This window comes from Grammomys surdaster, unplaced genomic scaffold (genome assembly GCF_004785775.1).
Source record: "Grammomys surdaster isolate TR1022 unplaced genomic scaffold, NIH_TR_1.0 125708, whole genome shotgun sequence".
Lineage (NCBI taxonomy): Eukaryota > Metazoa > Chordata > Mammalia > Rodentia > Muridae > Grammomys > Grammomys surdaster.
In genome coordinates this window covers 1,234,845-1,246,817 of record NW_021620542.1, presented here as the reverse complement: position 1 = coordinate 1,246,817, position 11,973 = coordinate 1,234,845, and the positions used below count along the sequence as shown (strand labels likewise).

Sequence of the window (11,973 nt, the reverse complement as noted above, 5' to 3'; positions counted from 1 at the left end):
AGAGAGAGAGAGAGAGAGAGAGAGAGAGAGAGAGAGAGAGAGAGAGAAACCACCAAACTCTATCACATAGACCATCAAGGAGATTTCAGCCTCAAGTGCATTTCAGTCACCATTAACCTCCTTGAACAACATAGAATTTCAGTTTTTTTGGATCTTTCTTTCTTTCTTTCTTTCTCTCTCTCTCTCTCTCTCTCTCTCTTTCTTTCTTTTTCTTATCATACTGTATACAAGCAAAGATCATAGACTAAAATTTCAAAGCAATAAACAGAATATCTCAAGACTGAACAACATTTAGCAGTAGCAATGCCAAAGCCTCAGTACTGTCTGATGAGCTTACCCTCTTGTTCTCATTTGACGTGTGATTCAGCAATGACAACTTGCTTTTCTGAACTCAGTAGTAAGTACCACATTAGTGAATGATGTGCTTCCCTTAGAATCAGCTGTAGGAGACAAACACATATGAAGATTACATGGAAAATCCCACATACTTTATTTTTCAGTTATTTAACTTATGATTAATATTTTAAGCTCTCTTATAAGTGTATTTCCTTCTCTCTTTCTCACTGTCTCTCCATATCTCCGCGTGTGTGTGTGTGTGTATAAAGATTCTCTTCTTAAAACATATATAATATATGTTCTTCATGTTTTCTTACCTAAATGAGCTAAAAGAAACATCATTATACAGGTTTATTGGAGGATATGATACGTGATTCTTAGTGAGTATTCAGTAATATTCACAAGGGGCTTGAATTGTGCTGGGTTAAAGAAGGTGGATGAATTCTCTTGCTCTGGTTCCCTTCAGTGACATTTAATCCTTTTTATGTCATTATGATTTAGGAATTCAAAGAGGATGAATTTTTGTATCTGTCAGTCCAAAACTTTGTTTTGAAAGAACCTTTTGCTGAAATCTGTCACTAAACAGCACTTGTTTGCACCATTTATGAGGTATTTCCATTTTATTATATGAAGATCCCAAGGTGATCAATGGGAAATCAGACCAGCTCTTCCCAATCTACATTCCGTCTTTCAAGAATTTACTAAATAAACCACAAAAAATTAGACTGAAGATGTATTTTCAAACTCAAGTCACATAGAATTGCACCAGGAAAAACTATTCAGAAATGCATTAGTAGATGAAAGTGACCACACGGGGCAGAAGAAAGACTGACTCATCAGAGAAATGAGGTGAGAATTTGGCCGTGTACTTGTCCAGTTATTTCTTGCTTTGCTATGCCATATATATATATGTATATGTATATGTATATCTATATGTAGATGTATATGTATGTGTATGTATTTTATATATATATATATATATATATATATATGTGTGTGTGTGTGTGTGTGTGTGTGTGTGTGTGTGTGTGTATTAGGATCTTTATATATTTCATTTTTCTCCTTTGTCTACAAGTTAAGATCATACACTAAAAGGCCAAAGTATTTGTATGGGTATGAGTGTGTGTCCTAAAATCTGTTTTCTTACTTTAATGCAAATAAAGTATGGAGACTTAATTAAGTTGGAAGAACCACTGATTTTAACATTGTTCAATTAAGTGATCCTTAGTCAAGCAGGTACTTTTAAATTACAAAACTCTTAACACTGCAGTCTATGACAAATGTATTATAAAATAAGTGTAAAAAGTTGGGGACAGAAGGGGTACATATTCCAGAAAATTTGGCATTTCTATGATAAAAATTAAATTTTGATTGATTAGTTTTTGATGCACTTTCAATAGCTGTCTTGAAAGAAGTCCATAAGGAGACAATGTGAAATAAAAAGGGATAACAATTTTTAAAATAAAAATAAGGAGCATTTTCATCCAAGTATATGATGAACTTTCAGCATGTCCCTCATTCCAAAACACAACAAACCCAGGAAAAGGAAAACATTTGAAAGTGTGCCAGGGATTACAGCTTAATATGAAGATATTCATAATTTTAAGAATTTGACAAATTAAAAAAATAAGTATGGATTTATATAGTAATCAGATCAATATTCCCAAGTCCAATCTGATTGAAAGATAACTTTTCTTTCTTTTTTGTTAAATTATGTCCATAGAATATATTTTGATCATGGTTTTTCTTTACTTCCACTCCTTCTAGATTGGGCCGGTCTGTCTACCCACTAATGTTTATGTTCTTTCTCTTTCAAAAACAAAACAAAATCCCATAAAAACACAGAAATGAAAACAACAAAAACAAGCCACAGACAAACAGGAGCAAAAAAAAAAAATAAACTTAAAACAAAAGGACACACACACATGTTGTTCTTTTGTGTTAGCCTTACTTGAGGGCATAATGTATGCATGGGTCAGTGTCTGACTGAAACACCGTGTGATATTCCATGGAGAAAGTCTGTTGTCCCTTTGCCATTGTGTATCAATAACAAATAGATTTTGGTTCAAGAAATGGCTTTGTATCCACTTCCCCTTCTCAGCTTTAGAATCCAGTATGTCTTGAAAATGTGCATGTCTTGTGTGTGCTAACATACCTTTTAGTGTATGATCTTTACCTATAGACAGAGGAGAAAAAGTATATTATATATTACATATATGTAAATTTACATGTATCACATATATGCTTCAGTCACGTTTTGTTTGGAAGACATTGTTTCCTTGCAGTACTCCATCAGCTCTGAATCTGACATTCTTCCCAGCTCTTTTACTTTAGAGATGCTCGAGTCTTCAGGGAAGATTTTTAATGGAAGCATCTCCAAGTTTCAAAGTCTCTCTCTCTCTCTCTCTCTCTCTCTCTCTCTCTCTCTCTCTCTCTCTCTCTCTCTCTCTCTCTCTTCACATTTTCCAAAAGTGGGTTTCTGTGTAAATTACCATGACTGCAAGAGCATGCATCTCTGATGTAGTTTAGCATGCCACTGTTGGATGCAGCACTTGCCAATAGGAATCATTTAATTGATATGTTCCTTTATCAGAATACTGCTATTAAGTTTTCCCCTAAACCCATGATCTATCTATCTTCAAATTCCTGTATTACATTAACAGTATTAGGTATAGTTTGCATCTCATGTAGTAAACATTAAATCTAATCAAAAAATAATTCCTCCTATAACATCTGTGACACTTTTGTGTATCTTAATTACAGTATATCTTCCAATCTGTTTGAAGTTGTAGGTCCTAGAATTTGTATCTGGATGATATTGATGATTACCTTTATTTTACTGTAATGTGCAGAGTACCTTCTCAAGCATCACATACACTACTCAGTAGGAGTGAAACTTCTTGGAGGTATCAGCTGGACTTTTCTATGTCCAATGACACAAGTAAATGGTGTTTCGAGCAATGGGGACTTATGTTGTGGAAAACAACCTTGGCGATAGCCTGTGTTGACTAAGGTAGTTCCATGTGACCTCTCTGGCAAATGATTCAACAAGATACAAACCATTCCTCAAAAAAGAAGTTTATATATTTGTGGAGAAAAGAGTAATCATTTGTACTTCAGATGTGCTCTAGGCTGGCACTTCCATACTTTCATTGCAGGTTGAACTTTTATTTTTTTTTCAAGAGGTTCAAGGTACCTCTTGCTAAGATAAGACTTGTTCTTAGAATGTTCCCTGTAATTAAAGACTAGGTCAACAGGGTGGAAATGCACAGTTCTCAGAAGCCATAAGAGGTAACCCTAGTGTGAAGTCTGATTGATTGAATAATTCACCTTAAATTGGATTATGAAATGGTATGACCCCCACCTGAGTCTGTTTGGCTTCCTGTTTGACAGAAGATGTTTATCTGCATATACATGCTTTCTCAATGATGCATGTAGCATTAGAATAAGCTGATATCCTTTAACCTTTATATTGCCGTGCCGTTAAACTCCAAAAACTATAAACAACATAACTTTCCTCAACAAAAATTAAAATAGCACCAAAGAAACAGAATGAAAATGTTTAGAAGTAGTGACCCTAAACAGGTAAGTTCCTACTAGTGACCATTTCAGAAGTTGGCAAAATGTTAAGCATTTACACTGGCATTCAGAGAAAAGGGAGAGCAGTTAGTAGAAAGACAGGAAATAAGGTGAATCCTTACTGTTAATAGCAAGGGGTGATATTGCTGGCTGTCAACAAATATGTTGTTCTGAGGATGACTATTAACAGTCGTGCTCTGTACAGGATAAACAGTGACCATCATCACTTACTGTGAGGGCCTATTCCCTCACATGTAAGAGAGTTCATAATAATAATATTCCCATAGAATCAACTACTATAAAGACAAATACCAACGTCACTGGGAAAACTCTAGAACTATTTATGAACTTTATCATGTCAAACACAAGCTCAAAACCAACAAGAGACCAATGAAAATCTGTCAAAATAATATTTCCCTTCTTTTAGGAAACTATCCACATCATTCTCATTATTTTGTTTCAGTGTCACATGTCCTTCACTGCCCTCTGAGCTCACCATTCTGAATGACAAAACCCAGGGACCAAAAGTGTAAATTAGCATCACCATGTAGAATGGTAAAAATGACATGCAAAAGAAACAAGTTTGCTTTGGACCGTTTGTGATCAACCTATTGATACCAGGAATTGTTCTTCTCCAGTTCCCTTAGCAGTGGCAACAGTTGTGGTACATGCTTTGAAACCCCTGGCTATTGTCCATTTTAAACTCTATTAACTTCAGAGTTCTATGTGAGAAAAATGTGCTTGAATCTATTGCTTACTCTTCCTAATTCCTGTGTTGATTGGAATGACCAATTAGGTAGAAGAGTTACCCAATGAAGGGGTGGGACTATACTGAAAGTATTTGCAGAAGGGAACTATTAGTTGAAATGCCATCCGTGACCTTTTCTGGTCCCTTTATCTGGGACATAAATAGTGTGCCCTTTATCATGAATGTCACAGGTAGGAGTGAGGGAGAAAAAGCCATACGAAGCCAATGTAAATGCCATGATCACTAAGTCAATCCTAGACCTAATATGCTCAATCAACTTATTTCATAAACAAACAAACAAAACAAAACCAACAACAGAAACCTTTAAGACAGGGACTTATCTTTGAAATTTTAATATCAAGAAATGAGTAAATTATGACTAGATAGATGGTATAACTGAAATGTGACAGAATTTGAAGAAATAAATAAGACTTTTAGGTGACTGGAACTCAAAATTTTATTTAAGTGATTGTTAAATAATTCCAGCTAAGGAAAGGAATTAGGAAAGCAGCAGAAACCTAGTCAAATAGGAAGAAAGATGACCCTAATTCAGTTTATATAACTCTCCTTTTAAGCCCCTACGTAGAGAATTGCAGAGGAAACAAAATCCCTTTCTGTGGTCACAGCTATATTTATGTCCTTTACTAATAGATGTGTGCATGTGTTACACATAAATTTATAAACTGTATTAAATACCTAAGGAAACAAATCTAGAGAAAACTAAACATGCACAAGATGGCAGGAAAAAGGGAAGTTTATAGGTTACTAACCTTTATCTACAATATTACTAAGTTTATTGAAGGTTATGTGCTGTATTTATCTCAGAGCAGGATCATGACTAGGTGTTAAGAAAATACCAGAGGGTTCATTGTCTCAGCTGCTCTGGAGGATTCAGAGGGGACTGGTAAAGCACTTCTGATACAACCATGACAGTTGAGCTAGAGTTACTACTTCAAACAGTAGGAGATCCTTGTCAGGAATATCATGGGAAGCCAGGAGGAAGATCCAGAGAGGGCAAAGAAAATCTTCCAAATCATAAGCAGTGTCAAATCAGTAGGCTGTCCCTTAAAGTCGATGCACCTCAAGCAAAACGTAAAAAGAATAAAAACAAAAAAGAGCGCTTGGATCAATATATGAATGGATTCATGGAATACCTGAAACAGAGTTTACAGATGCTTCACAATGGAGAACTGATAGCAGTAGCAAGCAGAAAGAAAGTAAGGGTAGAAATTGCAGCAGCCTTAAAGGACAGTGGAGGGGAAGCAGCAAAGAAGAATAAAATGGTATGTTTCCACTGTAGAAACCCTGGCAATGGAGTTGCTGATTGCCCAGCTGCACTAGAAAGTCAGGCCGTGACCACTGGTGTTTGTTACCGCTGCGGGTCCATGAGATCACGAAGTCCAGAGGTAGTGTAAACCTGACACTTGGTGAATTTCCTTTTGAAAAAATTTTTAATATATATTTTTTTCAAATTGTAATTTATACTCATTCACACAGGGGTTATAAACACAGAAAGGCAGGATGTGGAGAAGGAGATGACACTGGAGTGTGGGTGTTCAGGGGGAATACAGATATCTTTCAGAACAGGGTATTGGCTGGGTAAGGGTTTGGCAAACGCTTTTAATCCCAGCACTTGGGAGGCAGAGGCAGGCGGATTTCTGAGTTCGAGGCCAGCCTGGTCTACAAAGTGAGTTCCAGGACAGCCAGGACTATACAGAGAAACCCTGTCTCGAAAACCAAACCAAACCAAAAATTCCTTGAAAAATGTTTTGCTGTGGAAAAACGAGACACCTGTCTAGGTCCTGTCATGAAAATACCAAAGTAGTCTATGCTGATTGTGGCGACTATAAACTCTATGGCTCTGTGGGACATTTTAAGATTGCCTTGAAAATCAGAATTCAGATCCAATCATCATATTTGGTCCCTGGGCAAAAGAAATGAGTGCAGAATACAAAGTGGTTCTAGATGTGCCCAAACCACAGAAAGCTAAAACGAAAGTACCCAAAGTTGTTACTTTTTTATAAGAATTGATACTGTTGTTAATTACCTCCACAAGGTTACTTTCCAAAGTAGGCCTTTAATGGTTAGAGCTGGGCTCCTATGGCGGCAAGCCTGTATTAAACACATAACTCTGACCTTGGTCGGGGCAAGTTGCCTGCAATCTGTGTATCAAGGAGTACAGTGTGATTAATTGTACTCTCTAGAGTTGTGTGTGTTTGTGTGTGTGTGTGTCTGTCTGTCTGTCTGCCTATCTGTCTATGACTGTGTGTCTGTCTATGACTGTGTATCTGTATTTGAGACAGATTCTATGTTCTGTGTGTTTGTCTGCATTTGAGACAGATTCTATGCAGCTTCTGGGTGTTTGTTTGCATTTGAGACAGATTCTATGTAGCCCAGGTTGGCTTCAAACTAGTAATATGAGCTAATCGTCCAGTGTATTGAGATTATAGGTAAACTGCCTAGAAACATCTTTTAACAGATGGAATTTAGACATCACTAAGTGTATACCTGATTGTGGCAGCCATCTTTATAAATGTAAATTATGAAACAAAATTGACCTCTAGAAAAAGCACATACCTTTGAGTTTGTAAATAAATATTTTGGTATATTCTATTAATTCAGAGTATCAATTTATTGTAATAGAAATTTATTTATATGTTGTCACAAAATCTGTAATTTTTTAGTATTGAATAAAATTGTACAGCTATTTGTAAAAAAAAAAAAGAAAGAAAGAAAGTATTAGAAAGAACATTCAAAGAAAATACACTTTGGGGAAGAGATTAGCTAGGATTACTAGTTTGAAGCCAACCTGGGCTACATAGAATCTGTCTGAAATGAAGACAGACACAGAGATTGTATTACTCATGAATAACAGAGCAGGCACAACTATTATTCCAATGTGCCAAGTCATTTATCTTGAGTCATCACTCCATAATATTTTGAAGTTGGAAAGAATTTGAGAATGTAATACACAACTTCTTTCATGAGAAGCAGCCTGTGACTGACAAACTGACCTAATTACCTTCATTCACTGTGGTTATACTTATGGAAGGTGATTCAGTTTTTATAACGTAATTAACAGAACTTGAATTGCTATCAACTAACATGCAATTAAAACAACCATGAAAACAGAGACCTGGTAACTGATGGTTACATACAGATATCTAAAAAATAAACTATGTAGCCATGGAGGAGACTCGAGTCCATCATTAAAACAAGAAAAGGAAGGAAGAATTTACCTTGATTTGCATTTACAATAAATAAGTTATGTCTATTCTTTAACCACAAGCTATTTTTTAAAACAATGTTTACCCACTTCATTCATTTTCTCTTCATTCTTAAGTTCAGAAAAACACAGTTACTGAAAATGGATAAACGCAGGTGGAGTAAATGACAAAAGCCCTGACTCATAAGCCTTTCCTCCTTTGCCCAGTGTGCTTGCCTGTGAAGCCTGACGGCTCTTTGTCCTGACAGCTTCCTGTGCACATGCTCATTCAGTCATGTACTCCATGTCTTGATTTCACCAAAATACCATTTTATTGTTTCTCAGCCACTTGATTGATTGCATTTAGAGATGATTTCAAAATACCTTTCATTGATTTCCTTAGTTGTTTTTAATTGAAAAACAGTGAATCCTACCGCCTCAGCTTTGCAAATGCCAGCTTTTCTTAACCTTCCTCTACACTAGATTTATTTCCAATGAATATCTATTGAATTATTTTGTCCCATTAAGAAGCAGAATAATGGCTCCCCAATGATGTCTATTTACCAATTCCAAAATATTGAAAACAGGAAAGGGAGAAAAGGACGTGGTATCTGACCACAGAATATATTTTCTGCCTCTCTAAGCAATCTTTTTCTGTACATTCCTATTCTTCATGGCCTTATTTTTACTCTCACATATACTTTATTTATTTGCATACCATCTATTCCCTAAAATGAATATTAAAAACCTTTCATTTTGTTTCTATCTTGGCTATACTTATGACATAAAAAACTTTTTTTTATTATTAAAGGTAGCTAGTTTGACAAGAGCCCATATTCCCCAAACCTCCCTCACCTAGGGACATACCTGTTTGTCCTACATAGAGATAGTCCTCAGCTCTATCACCCATCCCCTTTCGGCTGAGTAGTGAATAACCATCCTATAGTGAAGTTTAACCCCCCACCAATGGGATGAGACTCAGTCACCATTAGGTACAAAAGACTGAGGCCATCTAGGATATGTACACTGCTTGATATACTGGTTTGGTTCTGGTGCCAAAGAATATTGTCCTGACTAGTGTTTTAATTAAGGTATGCCTTACTGCAGACACCATGACCAAAAACCAAGTTCAGGAGGAAAGTGTTTATTTGCCTATGTTTCTACATTGTAGTCCATCACTGAAGGAAATTAGGACAGAAAATTCATCAGGAAATGGTAGGCAGGGGATGATGCAGAGGCCATAGCAGTGGTTCTCCTTACTGCCTTTACTGAATTACCTCCCATGGCTTGTTCAACCTGCTTTCCTTCAGAGCTCAGGACCACCAGGCCAGTGATAGCACTACCCATCCCAAAAAGGTTGGGCTTTCTACCTTCAATCACTAATTTAAAAAACTGTCCTAATGTTGGGTCTTATGGAAGTATATTCCTAATTAAGGATTCCTCCTTTTTGATAATTATAGCTTGTATCAAATTGTCATAAAACTATCCACCATATTCAGTAACTTTTATTTTGTTTGCATATTTATTTACTAGATATGGAGATTATTACTTTCCCAAAGAGTTCAGGAATATTAATTGAGCAGCTCTTGGGTTTCTCATAAAGCTCTCTATTAGTTAATTTTTGTTGTTGTGGTTAAGACACCATGACCTAGACAGTTATTTGAAGAAAGATTTTATTTGAATTTACAGTCAGAGGGCTTAGAGCCCACTATGATAGGGAAGCATGGCAGCAAAGGGCAGGAATGGTAGTAGGATCAGGTAGCTAAGGGCTCACATCTCCAAACTCAAAATGAAAGAGATTGCAGGAACTGTAATAATGTGAGACTTTTAATCTCAATACCCACACTCAGTGACATACTTCCTTCAGCAAGACCTAAACCTCCTCAAGACAGCACAACCAATAGGAGACCATGTGTTTAAAAGCCCAAGACTATAAAGGACATCTCTTATTCCAACCACTGTACTCCATTCCCTGGCCCCATAGGCTCATGATGATATTAAAACATTAAATGCACTTAGTCCAACTTCAAGAGTTTCCATATTTTTAAAATTCTCAATATTATTTAAAAGACTGACCTCTCTTGTGAGATGCGAGGTAATTTCTTAATTTTAAGCCCCCCTTAAAATAAAAAAGAAAGTCATATAATTTGAATGTATAGGGCAAAGAATATATGTTACCATACCCCCAAAATCTTGGAATAGTACATATTGAAGATGTTAAGGCCTAGGTAAAATATTAAGGCCTAGATGGGATGATAAGGCCTAGTAAAATGTTACTATGTAGATGGAGTATTAAGACCTAGGTAACTATTACTTGTCTAGCCTGACATTTTGTGCTATTACTAATATTATAAAAACTATTTCATATATATATATATATATCCTATATCATATATATGATATATATGTCTGTTATGTTCTGTGGTCTAGAAAACCAATCACAGTACAAGTCAGTAGAAATACTTTATATAATTACCCACAATAAGCTTAGACTTAAACCAACTAAACAGTAGCACTTCCTGCACCTGTGTATAAGCTTTTATAGTATTTTCTTTTATAAGCTGTCACTGGGATGGACTCAAACATAAGAGAGACACCTGTGACTATATAAGAAACTATTTGGAATAAGTCTTTCATTTTGAATAGGTGTTGAATAAGTTTAAATTCCTAAGATCTCCCTGAAAATTGACATCCCACTTGGTAGAAAGAGACATGTATATGGGTAACTGACAGTCAGGTTGGCAAATTAAGACATGAATGTTAGACAAGTCCCATTGTTGTTGACAAGTTAAGACATGAATGTGAGACAAGGCAAGTCTCCTGACACAGTTGAATATCCCAATCAATGGGAACAGGATAACTGTACAACAAGACATGTTCCTAAGAAAGTTATTTATCTCTAAATCCTGATTGGTGGAAAAAGTTGGCATGCGTGTTTGCAGATCTCAAGCTTAAAAGCTCCCAAGCCTTGAACATGGCCCTGATGGATCAGTCTTGGGGTGTAGCACTCAATAAACCATCCCTATTTGGCTATGATTGCTCTTTGAGTGGTTTGTGTGTTGATTCCATGACCCCAGCAGAAGAGATACTGAAGCAAAACAAGATTACACCCAAAAGAACAAACAGTAAATGGTGCAGCTTTGTGTCTCACGTCAAAAGTTTTTAATGGCTCGACTCCTTCAGGTTTGTTGTCTATAAGTTATGTCTTGCTTTTGGGCTGATTCCACTCCCTATATTCTGCTCTCCTTGGAAGATATTACAAAGCTCTGTATCGCTGATATTTTGAGGTCTAGATCCACTGATATCTAGGCTTCAGTTTTATAGTACAATGATCAGGCTTCTCATGATCTTCTCCTTAGGACCTTCATGAAGGACGTCGCCCAACATGTGATGCCTTATGTCAAGGGATTTCTGACAGTATAGGGGAACAATCCACTAACCATGCATTCATTCATCTTTCATGCCTATAACACCAACACTATGTAGAAGACACTGTGAAACTGGATCTCCAGCTTGGGCTTGATCCTGCCCTCTTGAATCACATTAACAGGAGCTTTCTCATTTAAATTGATTTATAAGAGCAGGAAATGCCTAGAATCTCTATAGTACACTGGAACATAAACTGGATGGGGCCTTTCCCTAAGGTTCGCTATTCCTTTATTTCATAGCAGAACATAAATCATCTCAATGGTAACACTTTTCTCAAAAATGATAGCCTCCTTTTCAGCACAAGTCTTGAGTATATCATTAAGCTTCCTAGAATTGTTTCTGCCTACCTTTAAAATTGTACAAACTGCATTTCTTTCTTTCCTACCTGTTCCTTTTCATTGTTGATTCTCTGAAAGCATTGTTAACAATACACACACAGAAACTTTAATATTATCCTGCTTTGGAATTGTTTCTGCCAACAAAATTTGTCTATTGTTTTTAAATTTAGACGGAGAGAATTCTCAGGTCATGAAGAAGGTAGCTGGAGCCTGCTACAATACCACAAAAATGTCCTAAAGCCCAAATGCTACATTGTTACTTTTTTTATTTGGACTCACAAAGTGACACAGTTGTCACTAGGACAACCATTCTCTAGCATCCACTAGGACAACCATCT

At 36.3% G+C, this 11,973-nt stretch overlaps 1 pseudogene; it reads left to right on the top strand.

The window, feature by feature from the left end:
- The window catches only part of LOC114639448, a 21,764-nt pseudogene extending 15,077 nt beyond the window's left edge, over positions 1-6,687 (top strand).
- The last annotated feature ends 5,286 nt before the right edge of the window (positions 6,688-11,973 follow it).